The sequence below is a fragment of the Rhinolophus hipposideros genome (genome assembly GCF_964194185.1).
Source record: "Rhinolophus hipposideros genome assembly, chromosome: 14".
Taxonomy (NCBI): Eukaryota; Metazoa; Chordata; class Mammalia; order Chiroptera; family Rhinolophidae; genus Rhinolophus; species Rhinolophus hipposideros.
The window spans coordinates 5,454,646-5,477,668 of record NC_138060.1 but is presented as its reverse complement, the minus strand read 5'-3'; positions in this window follow the sequence as shown (position 1 = coordinate 5,477,668).

The following is a 23,023-nucleotide window of genomic DNA, read 5'->3' as shown; positions in this document are numbered from 1 at the left end:
CCTAGTGCCCCAGAATGTGATCTTTTTTAGAGAGAGGTAATCAAGTTCAAATGAGGTTATTAGGGTAGGACATAATCCCAGGTGACTAGTGTCCTAAGAAGGGGAAATTTGGAGCCAGACACAGACACGGGGAAAACATCATGAGAAGATGAAGGCAGGGATCCCGGTGATCCTTCTACAAAGCGAGGAATGCCGAGGATTATGGGCAAACCACAGGACAAGAAGAGAGGCATGGAATAGATTCTCTCAGCCCTCAGAAGGAGCCAACCCTGCCCACACCTTGATCTTGGACTTCCAGCCTCCAGAACTGTGAGACAATAATTTCTGTTGTTTAAGCCACACAGCTTGTGTTACTGAGTTACAGCAGCCCTAGAAACACAAGTATGTTTCTAAGGTAAGATGGTACAGTTCAGCGACTCATCTACAAATTTCCAATGACCTGATTGATATATTTTGTATAATAATAAGAAGCAAAATGATCTGATAGATTGAGATTTACTAACCAAATTCACCACAAGGAAAAACAAATTGCGTTAAAAAAAAAGCACAATGAGACTGAATTATTCAATTATTTCTTCATCAGCTATTTATCAAAAGCCTGCTGTGTGCCAGACTCTGGAATGTGGTGACAAACAAGACAGATGAGATCCCTGCTTTCATGTGACTTCTGGTCATCAACATGGGGATAGCTGGACATTAAACATACCAATAAATATATGAACAAGGTAATTTCAGAACAGAATAAATGCTTTTTAAAAAAAGAAATTAAGGCTACCTCTACCATACCTCTTAAAAGAATGGAGAATGCATTTAATTTAGATTGATTGCCCAAGGAAGGTCCCTATCAGGTAGTGACATTCGAGCCACGATAAAAAGACATCCAAGCAAAGACCTGGCAAAAGTTGTTCCAGGAACAGATAACAAGTCCTCTTATAAGAAAACAGCCCGCTACTCACTCCAAACACCCTTCCTTCCTCCCTTTGCTACCATTTTGCATCCTTAGAGTTTATACAAAATCAATCAACATCTTTTTCATAAAAATGGGGTCAAATTATTTATTTTCTTATGTAAGAACCTGTGTAGGTCCTGCCAACAGGGTTTTACACGCACACACACACTCACAAGACATTCCTTGACATCTTTGTATTTGTATGTGATGACACTCTGTGACTTGGACAGTGTGTCTACTTTCCTCATTTGTATAACTTCCAAAACACAACTGGGCACGTCCTAATGCTTACTCAATACACTGATGACTGGCTGTGCCTGCGAAGGAACATTCCGACTCGCCAGGGCCTATTTATAAGATCCTCTCATTATCAAATGAAGCTTTGGTTTTAAAATTTTGCAATGCTCATGTACTTGGAGTGTCATTTTTACTTAGGAGACTAATAAGAATAATAGCAAACATTAATTGGGGGCTTGTGTATGGCACCCCGTGCTAAGGGTTTCAGATTGATTACTGTCCTCATAATCCTACAGGGTATATTCCCTGGCTATCATCTCCATTTCACAGATGGGAAAATTGGGGCTCAAAAGAGGGTAACTAATATGCCCACTGTTGGAACCACAATTCAATGGCAGGGTTATGCCTTGAGCCAATCTCTTTAAATGCAAGATTTGCGTTAGAGTGGGTGAACAGAAAGCAAAAAGCATTTGTCTATTCCTTTGCATTTGTCTTTGAAATTTTCAAAGCACTGTTTTTTGACATTTTTTTATTCACTCCAGCCCTCTAGCTTTCAAGTTCACTTTTCCACCCAGATATGTGCTTTGCTTTCCCTTGCTTCAAACTGGGAACTGGAAGAACTTTGATAAAAGAAACAAGTGATATATTTTTTGTTTCCAGTCTGTTTTTTAGCAGCTTCTGAGGAAACGTGAGTCAAGCCTCTTAGAGCTCAGCCTACTTTGACATACATCCGTATCTCATACATTGACGGCTGCCCAACACAAAGGGGGTCCCTCCCTTCATTCAGAGAGTAGAGAACATTACATCCCCTGCCAGACTAAATGCTGAGCGCAATGCATGATGCCAGCTCTGGCCCTCTTTACACAGAATCTAATAAAACCTCCTGCCTGAGAGTGAACATCTGAAAATGGAGTCAGCTGGTCTTCGTGAATCACTTTTTATTCTGGTGGTTTCCCCACAGTCCTGGTCAGGGAGAAAGCCCAGGGAACTTGAAATGAAAAAGATGTGAGGTCTCTCTCATTGGATGCTGGATTCCTCCGCCTCACTTAGGAAGTGGCCAGCCCTTTGAGCTATTAAATGACTTCCTGACTGGGATGGTTTGGTCAGCCTTGCTTTAAACTTCAGGAACTCAGACAAGGTATCTGGCCATTCACTTTGGAATGCTCAGATGGTTTCACTATGCTTCCCTTGACTGACCACAGCTGCTTCAATAATGTATGCCTGAAAAAGAGCAGCACTTCAGGGCAAGTTAGCATTAAGAAGGATTTGTGAACCCCGGTGGGAGAGCATTTTGACAGATCACGCTGGAGCAGTTGCATGGAGCAATGTGAGCCAGTTCCAAGCAGGACTGGCCTCGGGTAGAATCATCAAAGGAATAATGTTTCTTTTGGGGCCCTCTCTCCTTCTCATCCCTTACATTCTGACAACACCCAATGTGGTCATTTTGCTTCCAGGTACACAGAAGACTGCTAATGTCATTTATTAATTCATTCTTTCATTGATTCGCTTATTAATTTGTTGTAAATTTCTGTCAAAGACATATTTGTACATCTATGTTCATAGTAGCAGTATTAGGCACAATAGCCAAAAGGTAAAAACAACCCAAGTATTTGCTGACAGATGAATGGATGAACAAAATGTGGTATCTACACACAACGGAATAGTATCAGAATTAAAAGGAAGGAAACTATAGCACCCACTCCAAGATGAATAAAACTTGAAGACATTATGCTAAGAGAAATTAGCCAGTCACAAAAAAAAAAACAAATACTGTATAATTCTTCTCATATGAAGTATATAGAGTAGCCAAATTCCTAGAAACAGAAAGTACAATGGTGGTTGCCACAGTATGTAGGAAGGGGTGGGGGGAGAATGGGCTGTTACTGTTTAATGGGGACAAAATTTCAGTTTTGCTAGATGAAAAGAGTTCAGCAAATGGATGATGGCGAGGGCTGTACGATACCATGAATTTACTTAATGCCAGTGAAAAAAAGGTTAAACCAGTAAATTTTATGATATGTGTATTTTACCACAATTTAAAATTTTCAAAAACTAACAGTTCTTCTAAATCAGTTTAAAATGACAAGATTTTAAAGCTTAAAATGTGAGATGTGATTCAATTTGTATACAAATGACTAGACATAGACTAAACATTTTTTGTGTAAACAAAATAGTTTTGTTTACATTTTGTGTATGCTAGACACTTTAGATGCAGTTTAAAAAGACATCATAATCCCTGCACTCACAGAACTGAAAATGTGTACCACGATGACCTGGATGGAATCCTTATTCAGTTCATACTTTCTTCCTCCACCAAATATTTATCAAGTGTCTACCATGTGCCAGGTTCTCCGCTACCTGCTAGAATTCACTGGTGAACAGACAGACGCAGACCCGACCCTTACAGAACTGCCAGTCGAGCTGGGGAGAAAGATAATAAACAAAAAAATGATTGTTTCTCTAAACCCTGTGTTCCATCAAAATATACTGGTTCTCACCTTTTAGACTCCTAAAGCTTGACTTTATGAAACTGGCTAATGATATCCAGATACAAAGCTTCTAACTGTGATCCCTCCCATACTTCTAACATATTTGTGCAGTAACACAAGAAACAGAATGTTAACCCAGTTTTTTCCAAAATGTGGTTTGTATCCCATAGATGGTTTGCAAAACGATTTTAGCTGAAACACAGAAGAATTTTCTTAATAGTTGTAATTTATTTTAATGTATATTGGGGGAAAAGTTAAACAATATCCACATGGTTTCATGGATATTGTTATTTAGAGTGAGATTTAAAAAGCATTCCAATTAAAGAAAAATATTACAATAATAATAATTTAGGCATATGGCAAAATCAGGAAGGTGAGGCACAACTAAATGAACAAGGAGTTGACATTTATGAAATAGGAGTGACTCTATTGGCAGAAATGCTTGCCCAGTGACAGGCTGATGAGAATGACATCCTGAAAACACAGGGGAGGTAGTCGCTTTTATATCCCATGATGGGCTTAACCTGGCTCCACTGTTAATTTTCTCTTCCCTTTCTAACCCTGCAATTCTTAGGGGCACCTACTTCATATCACACTGTGATGACATGTACTGAGAATCTCTTCCTTTCCTACTCACCAACTCAGCTTCCTTCCCCAGAACAGACTCAACAAGGATGAAGACAGTGGGAAAGAGGGGGAACAGTCAATTGTCTTTGGACTTGGGTTCTGAGCATGTTGAGTTTGTACCGTAAAAGCTGATATTGTGGCAAACTAATGGTGGGAAAAGTAAGCATGCTTTCAGTCCTTACCTGTCCTATTTTCTCCTCTAGACCTCTAGCGCAAAATTTTGGAAGAAACAGAAAAATAAGTATTGGGTTTTATTCCAACATTCTTTCCATCTGCCCTATTAGAATACAGGCCACAAAAATTTTAATACAGGCTATATCCCATTTGACTCATTTTTGCAGTTGAATTTGCCTCTGCCTTCGAACAACTTTATTTATTAAGAGGTCGTAAATGTTAAAGTAGGATTTAAGAGGCTTCTTCACTTGGACATCTAACATTTGGAATACTCTTGATCAGGGCCTTATCCACCAAATCTATCAGTAGACCTCAAATCACATGGATTTTAAGCAAGCTGAAGTACTAGACATTCACCTGCCTGCCAAAAGTCCCCTTCCAAGAAAGTGTACTAGCCACAATCCTTGATTGCAAGTGATGGAAACTAAACACAAACTGACATTGGCAAAAAGAGGTAGCTATCTGTTTCATAACTGAGATGTCCCAGAAGTGTAATTTGATACAGGTACTCAAGAGGACATAAATGTGTACGTATGCCTTCCCCAACTCTTAGCTTTTCTTTTTTTTTTTTTTTTAAATGGATTGGCCTCATTCTCCCTTACCAAGAGGAGGCTTCCAAAAAGCAGGGAAGATGACCTACAAAAGTTCAAAGCCATATCCTTCCAACTATCTGACACTAAATGCAACAAGAATTATCCTCTGGCTTCAAATTAGAGAAATCTGTCCCAGCTGGTTTCACATGACCAGGTCAGGCAAGAAGGTGAATGCAGTCCCACCATCATCACATGGTTATAAATTCCTAGTGTACACTACAGGAATCTGCCCCACCTGCTGCCCTGACTGTGACAATAGCCAATTAGATGATTTGGGGCGCCTACGCCAAGGACTGTCCATTCATCTAATACCTCTGACTTGTGGCCTGACTGGAAAAGTGGCATGGGCCAATCTGACTTTTCCTCATGGAACTTGAAAATAGGAGCCTAAGAGACAGATCCATCTACTTGGGGCAGTTAAACTACATGACAGAACAGATAATTAAGGGCAACGTGCAGTTGAAGTTATGAAGAAGCCGACCTCTAGCAACTGGAGATCAAAGCAGAGAGAAACGTTGATCTGAGACCATATCACCTTTGAAAGAGAGGTTCAGTGAGTTGCTGATTCAGTTTATTGGGAGTTCCAGTGCCTGGAAATTTTATGATTTGAGTAGGGTATCCAGGTAAGAAATGGCTAACATATTTGTACTTTGACTCATGTTATCTCATTTCCTTGTCGTATTACTCCATTAGAATGTATTTATTCTCACCATTTCACAGATGAAAAACTGAGGTTCAGAGAACACATCTGATCTTTCTTAATGTGATTTTTCAAGCTATAAAGTCTCTAAGTTGAGAATGCTTCCTTTCCTAATCTAAGTTGCCTCAGAATATTGAGTATCAGAGAAAGATCTAAACTGGAGATATGGGTTCGAACATCATCTACTTAGATTCTTAGAGATACCATCAAAGCGATGGAAGGGCATGAGGCTGCCAGGTGAAGGATAATAGCTAGGGAATATAGTGAGAGCCCTCATCTATTGAGGTTGTGCACATTACATGTTCTGTCAGCAAAAGAGACTGAGGTAGAATTTGTGAACATAAAGTGACCATGCTTCTAGGTGCCATAGATGAAAGGGACTTCAAATAGTTTGTTCACTAGGACTTGGTAATTTTCCTGCCAAACTTGTATTGCATTATCCTCACATTGAGCCCAATCTGAAGAATTCAAGAGAATCTCTTTTACGTACATATGAATTTCTAAACAAACCTTGCAAATTAGGCTTATAGGGCCAGGCTGAAGGGAATGAGGCAGAGAATACCAAGTGGTGGGTGTCACACAGAATATGGTGATGCCCAAGCTAACATTTCCACCCAGTCTTGATAAACAAGGTTCCACACTGAGTTCATTTTGCCCCTGGGGAATTCAGAACATTGTAACATTTTAATGACATATTTTAACAGCAACAAATAAAAAGTAAACTGAATTGATTAGACTGGAAGAATCAATATTGTGAAAATGTCCATACTACCCAAAGCAATCTACAGATTCAGTGTAATCCCTCTCAAAATTCCAATGACATTTTTCTTTTCACATGTTTAATTTGAACTAACTGGAAGACAACTTTGAGGGAGGGTCTTTGAAAGACAGTTAGAGGTCTGTGCATGACACACTGAGAATAACAAAAAACTTCCTGTTCACATTATATGATACTTTATAAGGCACATGTTTTTCAAAAAAATGTTCCCCCTCACAAAAAGCTTTTCAGGCAGGTAAGACAATATTGTCCAATTTTGTAGATAAGAAACTAGGCTCGGAAGATAAAATGACTTACTCAAAGTCATTGAACCCAGATTTTATTATTTCAAATTTTATCTACTTTTTAAATTAGTTTCAGGTGTATAAAACAATGTAATAGTTAGACATTTACACCCCCTTCTCCAATCTATTGCTCCGCTGACATCATATAGAGCTGTTACAATTCCATTGACTCTATTCCCTACACTGTACTCCACATCCTGTGACTATATATATATATATTAAATTATAGTTGACATTCAGTATTGTTCAGCTTCAGTTTCAGGTGTACAGCATAGTGGTCAGGCATCTACACCATCCTGAAGTGGTCTCCCTAATAAGACCATCGATACCCTACAAAATCTTTACAACATTATTGATTATATTCCCCAAACTGTCCAATAACATTTTTAAAAGAAATAGAACCAATATTCTAAAATTTGTACGGAAGCACCGAAAAACGCTGAAGAGCCAAAACAATCCTGAGAAACAAAGGCAAAACTAGAGGCTTCATACTCCGTGGTTTTAAAGTATATTACAAAGCTATAGTAATTAAAATAGTATGGTATTGGTATTAAAACACACACATAGATCAATGGAACACAATAGAGAGCCCAGAAATAAACCCACAAATATATGGTCAATTAATTTACAACAACAAAGCCACAAATATACAATGGAGAAAGGACGGTCTATTCACTAAATTGTTCTGGGAAAACCAGACATCCACATGCAAATGAATAAAATTTGACCACTATCTCACAGCATGAACAAAAATTAACTCAAGATGGATTAAATATTGAACATAAGATCTGGAACCATAAAACTCCTAGAAGAAAACATAGGTAATAATCTCCTTGACCTAAGTATTGGCAATGATTTTTGGAATCTGACACCAAAAGCAAAAGCAATAAAATGAAAAGTAAACAAATAGGACTACATCCAAGTGAAAGTTTCTGCACAGCAAAGACATCAACAAAATGAAAAGGTAACTTTGTGAATGAGAGAAAATATTTGCAAATCATATAGTATATGATAAGGGACTAATACACAAAATATATAAAGAATTCATACAACTCAATAGCAAAAACAAAGCAATCTGATTAAAAAATGGATCAATGATTTAAATAAACATTTTTCAAAGAAGACATACAGATGGCCAACAGTACGTGAAAAGATGCTCAGCATCACTAATCATCGGGGAAATGCAAATCAAAACCACAGTGAGATATCACCTGTTAGAATGGCTTTATCAAAAAGACAAGAAATAACAAGTGTTGGCCAGGATGTGGAGAAAAGGGACCCCTATGTACTCTTGGTGGGAATGTGAATTGGTGCAGCCACTATGAAAAACAGTATGGAGTTTCCTCAAAAATTAGAAATAAAACTGCTGTATGACCCAGAAATTTCACTTCTGGGTATTTATCTGAAGAGAACAACAACAAAAACTAACTCTAAAAATGCATATGTTGGGGCCGGTCTGGTGGCTCAGGTGGTTGGAGCTCTGTCCTCCTAACTCCGAAGGCTGCCAGTTCAATTCCTGCATGGGCCAGTGGGCTCTCAACTACAATGTTGCCAGGTCAATTACTCCACTCCCGCAAGGGATGGTGGGCTGCGCCCCCTGCAACTAACAATGGCGACTGGACCTGGAGCTGAGCTGCGCCCTCCACAACTAAGACTGAAAGGACAACAACTTGAAGCTGAATGGCGCCCTCCACAACTAAGATTGGAAAAAAGTCCTGGAAGTACATACTGTTCCCCATTAAAGTCCTGTTCTCCTTCCCCAATAAAATCTTTTTAAAAAATGCATATGTTCATTGCAGCATTATTTACAATGGCCAATATATGAAAACAACCTAAGTGTTCATTGATGAATGAATGGATAAAGAAGAGGTGTTACATATATACAATGGACTCAGCTGTAAAAAAGAATGAAATCTAACTGTTTGCAACAATATGGGTGGACCTAGAGGGTATTATGCTGAGTGGAATAAGTCATACAGAGAAAGACAAATACCATTTGATCTCTCTTATATGTGGAATCTAAAAAAAAAAAAAGTTCATAGAAAAGGGGTCAAAAAGTAAAAAAAAAAAAAAAAAAGCCACAGATAATTTGATTTACCACTGTATTTTCAGAACTAAACTGTGCTTTTCATAGTAGGGGAGCAAACAATATTTACTGAATGAATAAGCCAGTCAACTGTTAAAAAACCCTTTATTACATACTTTATATTGAAAATAGGGAGTAGGAATTGAATGCGGCAAATATAACCTACAAAACTTGTTTCAAAAATAAACAAAATTTATACTAAAAAATGAAGTATGATTCCTCATGTCAGTACTTTATTTTGTATGTTATTAGCACACAATGACATAAAATTTAAGGAATAAATATATGTGTAAGATGATTTTTTAAATATTCCCTTGTACTTACTTTTACTTCACGACACTTATTTCTATCCTCACTCCCAACACATTTGAGCAGCTAGACAGCATGCTTACAACTCTAGGGGAAAATACACCAAAGCAAAGCTCAGAGGACAAAGAGACAAAGCCATCCATGGCTTATGAGTTTCAAAATAGGCTGCTGAAACCCATGCCAGAAATAATAGTTTTGAAAAAGTCTCTGAGCCCCAGAAGCCAGGTTTTTAAATATCAAAAAGTCACAGCATATCTTTATAGATTGGGGAAAATGTAATCTCCCTTCCAGCTTTTGGAGGAGGCACTGATTCCATAGGCTGGATGGAAGAGAAGATAGTTTGAAAGAAGAAAATAAAATGGGGTGAATGTTACGTAGAGAAACCACTGTGGACAGTTTTCCCCAAGTTGTGTAAGATCAGCAACAGAAGTCTGATCCAGGCTGGAAATGCACAGGGCTTCTCAGCATCAGGGCTATTAACATTTTGGCCAGGTAATTCTTTGTTATGGGGGCTGCCCTGTGCACAACCTCCAAGTTGTGACAGCCAAAAATAACTGCAGATATTGCCAAGTATCCACTGGGCGGTAGAGTGGAGGGGCACGGAGAGAGGGCAAAATTGTCCCCAGGTGAGAACCAAAGCGAGAGAGAGAGAAAGAGTGAGAGAGAGCGAGAAGAGTAAGAGAGCGAGAGATGACACACACATACACACAAATATCTTCTAATAAAAAGGTTATATGTTTTTATACAGAGAACTTTAAGAACACAAAATAATCACCCCCAAAATAATTGATACTCTACCCACTCAAGAATAATCATTGTTAACATTTTATCTACATAAGATTTTGCCAATATATGTATTTTATATCTGGAAAACCAAACGGCGGAGCCATATAACCATATGTTATACTGTTTTATAATCTGCAATTTGTTTTTACTTCACAATATGTCATAAATTTTCACAGAAGCATTGCATTCCTTAACATAGCATTACATAATTAATTTCACCAATCCCCTATGACTAAACATTTAGGTTACCCCAGTTTTTCACAATCATGGGTAAACCTTTGATGAATATCTTCATGTATTCCTTTGACTGTTTCCTTAGGATAAATTTCTAAGGAATGTTCTCAACAGAGAAAACTGATATTTGGAGAGCTGTGTTTTTAATATTTACTATGTCCCTGGTTTGAGTCATAGTTTGATGGCTTAAAATATACCTTCTATTTCTCTAATGTTTTTACCTTTCCATAGTGCTTTCCACATCACCAAGTATGCAGGGCAGCTACAATAGTCCCTTTTGACCAATAAGAAAACTGGTATTCGTGTAAGTTACATGACACCCACGGCCACACAATTACTTAGGAACAGAGTATTGAAACCCGCCTCCCCTGAATCTTGGGCTTTTGCTATTAGCACTGACACTGGTAGCATATATACGGCCAAAATCGAATAATCCCGAGAAAACTAGTGTGTCTAGTTTTCTAGACACACTATGGATGTTCATGGATGACATGCAAATTTGTGATCACTAGGATGCTAGAATAATTCTTGATTATGAGTTCTGCGTCTAAGTACAGTTTTGTGAAGATTCCGGAAGTCCCAAAACATTGTCAAGGCTGAGACCTTGGACAAGTGAATCTGCAGCTTCCCATGCAAAATTCCACAACCAATCTCATCTCCAAACGCTGACTTAAAGGGATAATATTTAAAGATGCTAATTCCAACATCTGCTTTGTTCTTATCCCTGAAGCCAAATTAAGCTGGTACGGTCTGTTTTTACTTCCAGTTACTCTCCAACACACATTTATTACCAATTAATTTCTTACCAAGGAAAAACAACACCATCATAAGTATTTTAGATAATGACGTCCAAGTATTTTATTGTGTTTTAAGTCTAAACAGTTAGAATAGAGAGTGTGTCCAATGTCCATTACCTCTTAATGCTTATATTCTTTTTCATGTTTTGATTTTTTAAAAAATGAAAATGCTTCCTACTGCTTAGCCATTTTTCAGGTTTAATGAGATTAAATAAATTCCGAGGTGGAAAAGAATATAGCTTAATAATATTTTAAGTGGTTTGTAGAAACATTCCTTCTATCATGGGCACAATTTTAAACCAAAGCCAGTTTCTGCAGAGCTATTGAAGGCTGATGAGTGCCTTAATAATATGCAGAGGAAAAAGCAATGAGTCGATTAGATACAGAAATACCCTAGACCTCTGAAATACAGTTAGGAAAACAACTCAATTGTACTTAGAGCCAGAACTCATTACAAAGAATTATCCTAACATCCCAGTGATCCATTTTGTTACCCATTAATGATAAGTCATCTTCTTGGCAGCATGTAATTGACAGTCGCTGATTTGAGGGCTAGATTTTAAAGCTTCAGATAAACCTTGAACCCATTTCTCTTGGTTCTGATACTACCTAGACAATAAGCACAATTTAAAACATCACATAACTTTTCTATTTTCTAGAACCCAGTTGATGCCAATCCTTCCTCCAGTTAATTAAAATTCTTGGCAGATGTGTACTTTTTTAAATGAAGTATACAACACATTCATGTAGAAATTCTATTTTATTTTTCCTGATTGCTTACCTTGTTTTTGGAACTGTTCTGTACGTGCATATCCTTCTGTGCATGAGATTGTTACCTTCAAAAGTGCTTGCTTTCTGATGGTTAGACACCCAATTGTGTAAATGCACATTACATAAGACTAAAATAAACAGAGCTTCTTAGAGTGCGGCAAATTCTAAGATGGGTTGTTACTTGATCCTGCTAGTGATGAGCAAATGAAATACATTTGATACACAGCTTGGGTAAAGAAGGCAGGTATCAAATAGCAGGGCCATCAGATCACCTGTGACATACGTGTACTATCACGAAGCTCTAAAAGAAGATGAAGAGGGGCGGACAGGTGGCTCAATTTGTTAGAGCGTGAGATCTGGGCAATGGGGCTGCCGGTTCGATTCCCACATGAGTCAACGGAGCTGCGCCCTTCACAACTAGAATGAAGTCAATGAGCTGCCGCTGAGCTCCCGGGTGGCCAGATGGCTCAGTTGGTTGGAGCACCAGCTCTCAACCACAAGGTTGCTGGTTCGACTCCTCAACTCCCACAAAGGGATGGTGGGCTGTGCCCCCTGCAACTAACAATGGCAACTGGACCTGGAGCTGAGCTGCGCCCTCCACAACTAAGACTGAAAGGACAACAACTTGACTTGGAAAAATCCTGGAAGTACACACTGTTTCCCAATAAAAGAAGGTGAAGAACCAATGGACAGGAAAAAACAGGTGGAACAACAAAAAGGAATAAAGTACTGACATATGCTACAATAGGGATGGATCTTGAAGACATTTTGTTTCATTTTATTATTCAATGAACTAAGCCAGTCACAAAAGACTACATATATATAATTCCACTTATCTGAAATGTCTAGAATAGGCAAACCCATAGAAAAGTAGACTAGTAGCCGGGGCCTGGGGAGGGGGAAATGGGGACTGTGTTGATGGTACGAGGTTTCTTTTTGTGGTGATGAAAATGTTCTAAAATTAAGTAGTGGGGATAGTTGCACAACTTTGTCAATACACTAAAACTAACGAAGTGGATACTTTAAATAGGTGAATTTTATGGGATGTGAATTAAATCTCAATAAAGCTTTGGGGAAAAAAAACAGGCAGAGACAGAAAGGAGTCAAAAGAAAAGAGCCAGGAGACTGAGAGATACGAGACCTTTACTCACTAAGAGAAGTTTCTTTCTTTGTGGTCTGTTGACTGGTGAGGTTTTCAGGTAATTTTGATGTGACGAATTGGAATTTTTTTTTAAAGCAAGATAAAATCAACACTGGATCTCTGTTCAGGTCAACCAGGTAGATTCAGCAAATATTGCCCAAGCACCTACTATGTGTCAGCCACCTAAATATAAAGAGATTGTTGCCCTTTTGGAGTTACAGGATTTTAACTAGAAAATAAAATATTTTTAAAAACATAAATAGAGTACAAATTTAAGAATGATTCTTAATAGTCATGGAATTATGAGTATTTTCTTATTTCCAGTGATCTAGAACACAATGATTTTATATTATAAAGAGAGGGAAATAAATGTGTTTAAAAAGCATTGGGAGAAAATAAAATGAGTGCTCTATTAAAGCGATGGAAGCACAGAGGAAAGAGAAAGGAGTTGGGCCAGAGGAAGGTTCAGAGAAAGTTTGACAGGCAATCATTTGCTACTGGCCCCAAGGGATGGGTATAGTGGGCTTGAAAAGGTCTGAGATGTTCCTCCATTCTTCATTCCTGACTTGAAGGATATGAAAAAGGCTGAATCAAAGGCTGAATCCTTCAGAATCTGGAGTCTGCAGGAATGGGCTTCAAGATATCAGCCCCCCACCTCCACCCCAGACCACCCTGGGAGAACCAAGGGGCTATGGGCATAGGCTCTGGGCTCTGGAAACACCGTCTGCTTCCACACTGTCCTCCCACCATTGGTACCTGCCTTTTGTTTCAATAAGGGAAGGAAGATTTTTAACAAATAGGAATCATTAGAAAAGAATTAGCTTCTGGATTTGGGCCAGTGGGCTCCACTTCAGACTCTTCTACAGTTGCCAAAGCACATAACATGGTAGGACAATTATCAGTTTGCTGCAGAAGTAAACATGGAGAGCTCTCCTATTAATATACACACAGTGTGTGGCAACAGGTAAAGGAAAGCCTCCACTGGTTCAGTTACTCCAGTTCCCTTTTAAAAGCTGATGCATGGAGTTCATTCATTATTATGAGCTGTGTTCATTGCCTCAAGTCTGACCTCTTCATCCTATGCCATTCTTGCAGTTATCCCAGCATTCTGTAAAACAAAACAAGACGGCAAAACCATACTGGCTCAGACTCATGGGCCACCCATCCCTGCAATCTAAGTGCAACAGGGGGAAGAAGCCTATTAAGAGAAAGAACATGGCCTTTGGGGTTGGATCCCAGCTCAATCAACCACCAGCTAATAGACTTTGGGAAAGTTATTCCAGCTCTCTCGTGCATCATATCCTCCTGTCTAAAGTGGGCATAGCATTAACACTGCCCTGATAGGGTGGTTGTGCACGTGTTTGAAATAAGATACACACAATCACCAGGCACTATAGGTGTCGAGCACATTTAAGGTCATTTTCATTCATTCTCTTCATGGAAAACTCTACAACAGATCCCCAAGCATTTAAAGAAATTACCTATGCGTTCTATCATTTTTCCTTGGTTTATTTAGCTAACAAATGTCTATTTATGTATACATAAATATATACAGCATATAGCATTTATTGGAACTGTCTTGGCTGCAAATGTCAGAAATTCAATTTACCTGGCTAAGAACCCCTCATAAAATTAGGAAATATTTTTTTATTCACATATGTGAAAAATCCAGTGGGAGCTTTGTTTCAGGCACAGCTGTATGCAGATACCCAAATAATGCCATCACAAATTTGTCTTTCTTCATGTTTTAATCTTTGCCTTTCTCCATGTGGTTAAATGGATCAACATACATAAAGCACTTAAAATAGTGCTTACTTATATAAGCACTATATATTTTTTCATTGAACATATTATTTCATTTAATCCTCCCCATGTTCCTATGCAGCATGTATTACCATTGTCCTACTTTTACAGATACAGGAACTGAGGTAAAGAGAGGTCATGTAGCTATTCAATACCCAAGCTGGGCCAGCCAGTCTGAGTCACAGGCTTTTCTTCAACAGTTCTCCAGACTGTCCCCTCGTTAAGTTAGAATGATTGTGAAGGGATAGAAAACATAAACCCTAAAAGGCAGATGTCCTTAAAATAAAACAAATGAGCAAGGTTGGGTCACTTGCCACTTGATGGAGTACTATCCTTTCTAATGTGTTTTTCTTTCTTTTTGAACCAGAAAATAAGCTCTTCCTTCTATAATTCATGCATAAATCTTATTAGTCCCATTTATAGGCAAGAGTTATACCCCCTTAAAAATTCCAGAGATGGGGAGTGGTTGGAATACGAGTCCCAGTAGTGGTCACTCGTTGCTGATGAACCATCCCCTTCCCAATCTGCTTTTCACTTTTGTTTGCTCTGCTGTGTCCTACGAGCTGGCCTCTATGGACCAAAACTCTGGGCCACCTTCCCCTCTAGCTTCTGGTTGGGTTTGGCCAATGGCCCCTGCCCCTGTTGATTCAGGTCCTAAAGTGGTGATGGTTCCATGTTTGCTGGGTCATGGGTGCTTCATTCTTACTGGTTTTCTTAACCCAAACCACACCTTTGCAAAGAGCCCCTCGGCTCCATTCTCTTCAGATAAAATTTCTGAGTTTGCCATCAGTTTTCGGTTCACATGAGTTTTAGGTCCCCTTGGCATTTCTACCTTCCTGAGCTCCTTCCTCCAGAACAAATATTAAAAATGGTACTTCGATCAAAATGGCGGCGTGAGGTGAGCATCTGTAAAGCTCCTCTGGAATTTACAACTAATTGAACAACAATAATCCCACAAAAGACTCCCTGCACAGCAGACAGGCAAGACGAAGAGGCCCACTACTGAATTCACATAAATTTTATGAATTTGACTCCAAAGGTAATGGAAGTAAAAGCTAAAATAAACGAATGGGACTATATGAAACTTAAAAGCTTCTGCACGGCAAAAGAAACCATCGACAAAATGAAGAGACAACCAACTGAATGGGAGAAGATTTTTGCAAACAGTGCCTCCGATAAGGGGCTAATATCCAAAATATAATATATTTCGCTTAGCATAATAATTTCAAGATCCATACATGTTGTCGCAAATGGCACTATTTCATCTTAAAATGGATCAAAGACCTAAACATAACACCTGAAACAATAAACGCATAGAAGAAAACATAGGTACTAAACTTATGGACCTTCGGTTCAAAAGCTAAAATAAATGAATGCGACTACATCAAACTGAAAAGCTTTTGCACAGCAAAATAAACCATCAACAAAATAAACAGGCAACCAACAAAATGGGAGAAGATTTTTGCAAAGAACACCTCCGATAAGGGGCTAATATCCAAAATATATAAGGAACTCATACAATTCAACAACAAAAAAACAAACAACCCAATTAAAAAATGGGCAGAGGACCTGAAAAGACATTTCTCCCCAGAGGACAAACAAATGGCCAATAGACATGTGAAAAAATGCTCAACGTCACTAATCATCAGAGAAATGCAAATAAAAACCACAATGAGATACCACCTCACCCCAGTCAGAATGGCTATCATCAACAAGACAAACAGTAACAAGTGTTAGACAGGCTGTGAAGAAAAAGGAACCCTCATACACTGTTGGTGGGAATGCAGACTGGTGCAGCCGCTATGGAAGGCAGTGTGGAGGTTTCTCAAAAAATTACGAATAGAATTACCATATGACCCAGCAATCCCTCTCCTGGGTATCTACCCAAAAAATTTGAAAACATTTATACATAAAGACACGTGTGCTCCAATGTTCATTGCAGCTTTGTTTACGGTGGCCAAGACATGGAAACAACCAAAATGTCCTTCGATAGATGAATGGATAAAGAAGTTGTGGTATATATACACAATGGAATACTATTCGGTGGTAAGAAAAGATGGTATAGGAACATTGTGACAACATGGATGGATCTTGAGAGTATAATGCTAAGCAAAATAAGTCAGACAGAAAAAGGAGAGAACCATATGGTTTCACTGATATGTGGTATATAAACCAAAAACCAACAAAAGAACAAGACAAACAAATGAGAAACAAAAACTCATAGACACAGACAATAGGTTAGTGGTTACCAGAGGGTAAGGAGGGTGGGGGGAGGGAGATGAGGGTAAGGGGGATCAAATATATGGTGATGGAAGGAGAACTGACTCTGGGTGGTGAACACACAGTGGGATTCATAGATGATGTAATACAGAATTGTACACCTGAAATCTATGTAATTTCACTAACAATTGTCATCCCAATAAATTTTTAAAAAATGATACCTCATGACTGTGCTGGTATAAAGATGAATAGAATCCAGACTGTATTATACCCATGTTTTTCTTATGATTTTTAAAACAAATTAAAACATTTTCATGGGCTCTTTAAAGTAGCATGGGCTCTAGGCACGAAGCCTGCTATGTGTAATGGTGAAGTCAGCCCTGGCTGTTTTCTGCCAGGACTCTGACAGATGCCATCTCCTCCATCTACATACCTGACAGACAGAAAATAGACAGAAGTTACCAGGAAGGTGGGCTACTATCAAATTAAAATCATGATCCTCGGGTCAGATTTGTCAAACAGACTGTTTCCATTCCAGTGGACCCAGCATCCTTGTCTCAAAGCAGATCCTGTCTCCAAGTCGCAGCTAAGATGACAAGATAATATAAAAGTGAGGGAAATGGAGTATCTAAGTGTTGAATTAGTGCCTGATTCATTTACTACTCACCACATTCTAGTGGCTGATGACATAACAATCACATGCTTCATTAATAATCCTCACTTTGCTTTAGGTAAGTATATCACTCTATAGCTGTGGAGGACAGAATATTTTCTCTATGTTCTCAGAAAGATCTCATTTTGGCTCCCAGTATTCAAAAGCAAGGTTGCAGTTTGTTTTGTTTTTAAAAGAAAAATGAGATTGTTTTTAATGATGAATACTGCCTTTAATTGGCAATGTGTGGAGTATTGATGATATTGAAGGTTATATTTAGGATTCTATTTGTTCAGCTGGCTCTCAGTCTGTGACCACCTCATGGACCAGGCAGAAAGAAATGAACATTGTAAATTATGCTGGGAAGAAGATATAGCCAGACAGAAGGATTTTTAAACCTAAAACAAGCAGTTATTGATTTTCTGTTGGAGGCAAACACTTCAGACTCTACGCAAATGTGGGACCAATGCCATTTCAGATTCTTCTTTTTTTTTTTTTTTTTTTTGCCTTCTTTTAATTTCAAGTTAATACTGAGTTTAAAACTCCAAGTCTCTGGATCTTTCTCTATCCACTTGCAGTTTGTTCTCTGACAGACTGGAGGAGAGAGGAGGTCCCGTAAAGGATAGGGAGCTGAGAATTAGCCCCTCAACACCCTAAATGTGAACCATAAAACTAGTGAACTATGGCAACTGAATTGTATGCATTCATTCCAAATTATATCTATGTAAAGTTCATCCTTGTTTTCAGCTGTCATCCTGGAATCATAAATGTTGAATCTGAGGTACAGGCTCTCAGATCCCTGAGGCTTGTCTGCATTCTTCTCACTGTTAAGCCCATCATTTGTGATGCCCTACTTTATGTGGTAAAAGGACAAGGGGTCCTCTCTTGTGGGGAAAAAAAACAAAACTATATATCACACATCATTAAAATGGCGGCGTGGGGTGAGCCTCTGTAAATCTCCCCTGGAATTTACAACAAATCGAACAACAATAACTCCACAAAGGACTCCCTGCACAACAGACAGGCAAGACAAAAAGGCCCACTACTGAATTCACCTAAAGGTGGGAGAATCGCGCGAGCTGGGGAGGAGAGAGGCGAGAAGTGCAGAGATGGAGCCTCGCAGGCAGGACGCAGACCTAGCTCAGTGCTCCGAGCTCGCTGCATCCCGGAACCACCACAGTTGCGGGAGAGGGAAGAACTCGGACTGCTAGGGCTCCGCTTACGGCCCACAGGGCTGAGGGGGCAGCATATAACACGGCTGAACCCAATACTCAGAGCAGAGACCTCGGAGAAAAAACTGAGAAAAGAGGCTGAAAATGGTGGTTTAAGCCCTCACTGCTGAGCAGAGAACGGAAGCCTTAGGCACTGAGACTAGCCACCCCCTCCCTACCCTCCCAGAGTTCGCCCCACCGCCACCTGCCCTGTGCTAGAAGCGGAACAGTAGCAGTGTCAGATCAAAAGAACAGAATATTTGCTGTTCTGAGAACTGTGGACCACAGACACAGATTTGCAGCCCAACTAGTTCCGGCAAAGGGGAGGGAGCTGAGGAAGCAGGACTGGCTGTGGTCGTGGTCACCGCCATTGCTCTGGGCCACCTCTCACAATTCACCCCGCCCTTGTCCCCTGTCACCCCATCTGGGTGGATCCCTGCAGGAGTAAACAGAACTGCTGAAACACACGGGCTCTGAATCTGGTGCAGGAAGAGCTTTGGAACTTCAAAAGCTCTCAGCATACCCACACGGACACTGCGCCCTATGACCCAGGCGAACTGTTAACAGAGGAGAAGCCCGTCTCCCAGGGAATCCCCCCATTGTGTGAGAAGCTGGAATAGTGCAGAGAAAACATAGCACTACAGTGTCAGAGAGAAAAAAGTCTGCAATCGGAAGGAAATAAAACATTCTACCAACAAGTACTGGAAAATTAAAGAAAGACCTCTTCCTATCAATCTTTTGCAGAAGCCACTCCTGTAGATGTCTATTAGATAAATAATAAATCAGTAATTGCCATGAATAACCAAGGCAACACAACAGCTCAGAAAGAAAGTGAAAAGTCTCCAGAAAAGAAACTTAAAGATATGGAAATATGTGTCTTAAATGAGAGAGAATTCAGGATTGCAGTTCTTAAAAAAAAACTCAACGAGATACAGGAAACCACAGAAAGTCAGTTTAATGAACTCAGAAACACAATCAAAGAACAACATGAACATTTTACGAAAGAGATTGAAATTTTAAAAAAGGACCAAATAGAATTTCTGGAGATTAAGAACTCAGTAGAAAAAATGAAGAATGAAATAGCCAGCTTAGGTAGTAGAGTTGACCAGATGAAGGAAAGAATAAGTGACATCAAAGATAAAAACCTGGATATTACACGGATGGAAGAAGAAAGAGACTTGAGACTTAAAAGAAATGGAAGAAATCTACAAGAACTTTCTGACTCCATCAGAAAGAGCAACATAAGAATAATGGGCATACCAGAAGGAGAAAAAAGAGAGAAGGGAACAGAGAATATATTCAAACAAATTATTGATGAGAACTTCCCAAACTTGTGGAAAGAACTGGATCCTCGAATCCAAGAAGCAAATAGATCACCTAATTACTTCAATCCCAACAGGCCTTCTCCAAGGCACATTGTATTGAAGCTGTCTAAAATCAACGACAAAGAAAGAATCCTCAAGGCTGCCAGGGAAAAGAAGACGGTAACCTACAAAGGAAAGCCCATTAGATTATCATCAGATTTCTCAGCAGAAACTCTACAAGCCAGGAGGGAGTGGAACCAAATATTCAAACTATTGAAAGAGAGAAATTATGAACCAAGAATAATATATCCAGCAAAGATATTCTTTAGATATGAAGGAGGAATAAAAACCTTTCCAGACACACAGAAGCTGAGGGAAGTTTCTAATACACGACCTGCACTACAAGAAATACTAAAGGAGGCTATTTGACCACCATCAACAGGGACAATTTGTGGCAACCAAAACATAAAAAGGGGGAGAGTAAAGGCCTGAACCGGAATATGGAAATGGAGAAAATAAGTGCTGAAGAAAATGGAATACTCTAAATATCAAACTTTATTTTACATAAACTTAAGGGTAACCACTCAAAAAAAAGAAAATCCAGAACTGCAATATATACTGTAATGAAAGAAGAAACAGAGGGAAACATCATAGAATACCACCACACAGAAATAATAGACAAAAACAAAAAGGCAAAGCAACAATGGAGACACAGCCTTACCAGAAAATTAGGGATAAAATGACAGGAAATCCTTACGTATTAATAACCACCCTAAATGTAAATGGACTGAACTCACCAATAAAAAGGCACAGAGCAGCATATTAGATCAAAAAACTAAACCCAACCGTATGCTGTCTCCAAGAGACACACGTCAGCTATAAGGACAAGCATAGACTCAAAGTGAAAGGGTGGAAATTGGCACTCCAAGCAAATGGTACCCAGAGAAAATCAGATGTAGCCATACTGATATCAGATGAAACAGACTTCAGGATGAAAAAGATAACAAGAGACAAAGATGGACATTTCATAATGGTAAAGGGGACTATACAACAAGAAGACATAACAGTCATCAATATTTATGCCCCCAATCAGGGAGCACCGAAATATACCAAGCAACTACTAACAGAACTAAAGGGAGAAATTGACCAAAACACAATTATACTAGGGTACTTAAATACATCATTGACAGCTATGGATAGATCATCCAAACAGAATATAAATAATGAAATAGCAGCCTTAAATGACACATTAGATGAAATGGACATAATTGACATTTATACAGCACTTCATCCTAAAACATCAGACTATATATTTTTTTCTACTGTACATGGAACATTCTCAAGGATAGACCATATATTGGGACATAAAATCAGCCTCAGCAAATTTAAGAAGATTGAAATCATACCAAACATATTCTCTGATCACAAGGCTTTGAAATTGGATATCAACTGCAAAAAAGAACCAGGAAAAACCACAAATACATGGAGATTAAACAACATACTGTGAAAGAACAACCGGGTCAAAGAAGAAATTAGAGGAGACATCAAAAGATATATAGAAACAAACGAGAATGAAAATACATCCTACCAAAATTGTTGGGATGCAGCGAAAGCAGTTTTAAGAGGGAAATTTATGTCATTACAGGCCTATCTCAAGAAACAAGAAAAATCCCAAATAAATAACCTCATGTTACACCTTAAAGAACTAGAAAAAGAAGAACAAATGAAACCCAAGGTCAGCAAAAGAAAGGAAATAACAAACATCAGAGCAGAACTAAATGAAATAGAGAACAAAAAGACAATAGAAAAGATTAATATAACAAAGAGTTGGTTTTTTGAAAAGATTAACAAAATTGACAAACCGTTGGCTAGATTCACTAAGATAAAAAGAGAGAAGATACTAATTAACAAAATCAGAAGTGAGAAAGGGGAAGTTATCACGGACACCACAGAAATACAAAGGATCATTCAAGAATACTATGAAGGACTATATGCCACCAAATTCAATAACCTAGAAGAAATGGACAAGTTCTTAGAAATATATAGCCTTCAAAGGCTGAACTATGAAGAACTGGAAAATCTAAACAGACCAATCACCAGTAACAAAATTGAATCAGTCATCCAAAACCTTCCCAAAAGCAAAAGTCCTGGACCAGATGGCTTCACTAGTGAATTCTACCATACCTTCAAACTGGATCTTATATTAATCCTGCTCAAACTCTTCCAAAAAATTGAAGAAGAGACAGTACTCCCTAACTCATTTTATGAGGCCAACATTACCCTGATACCAAAACCTGGTAAGGACAACACAAAAAAAAAAGGTACAGACCTATATCTCTGATGAATACAGATGCAAAAATCCTAAACAAAATTCTAGCAAATCAAATACAACAATGATTATTTCACCAAACAAAGATTATTAATTAATCTATTAATTAATTAATACAACAAAGATTATTTCACCACAACCAAGTGGGGTTCATCCCCGGGGCACAAGGATGGTTCAACATCTGCAAATCCATCAATGTGATACATTGCGTAAACAAAATAAAGGACAAAAATCATATGATTATATCAATTGATGCAGAAAAAGCATTTGACAAGATACAAAATCCATTTATGATTAAAACACTTAATAAAATAGGTATAGAAGGAAAATACCTTAACATAATAAAGGCCATATATGACAAGCCCTCAGCTAATCTCATAATTAATGGTGAAATACTGAAGTCCTTTGCTCTACGTTCAGGAACACGACAGCGCTGTCCCCTATCACCTCTGCTTTTCAACATAATGCTGGAAGTCCTTGCCAGAGCCATCAGGCAAGAGAAAGAAATAAAAGGCATCCAAATTGGGAATGAAGAAGTTAAATTATCAG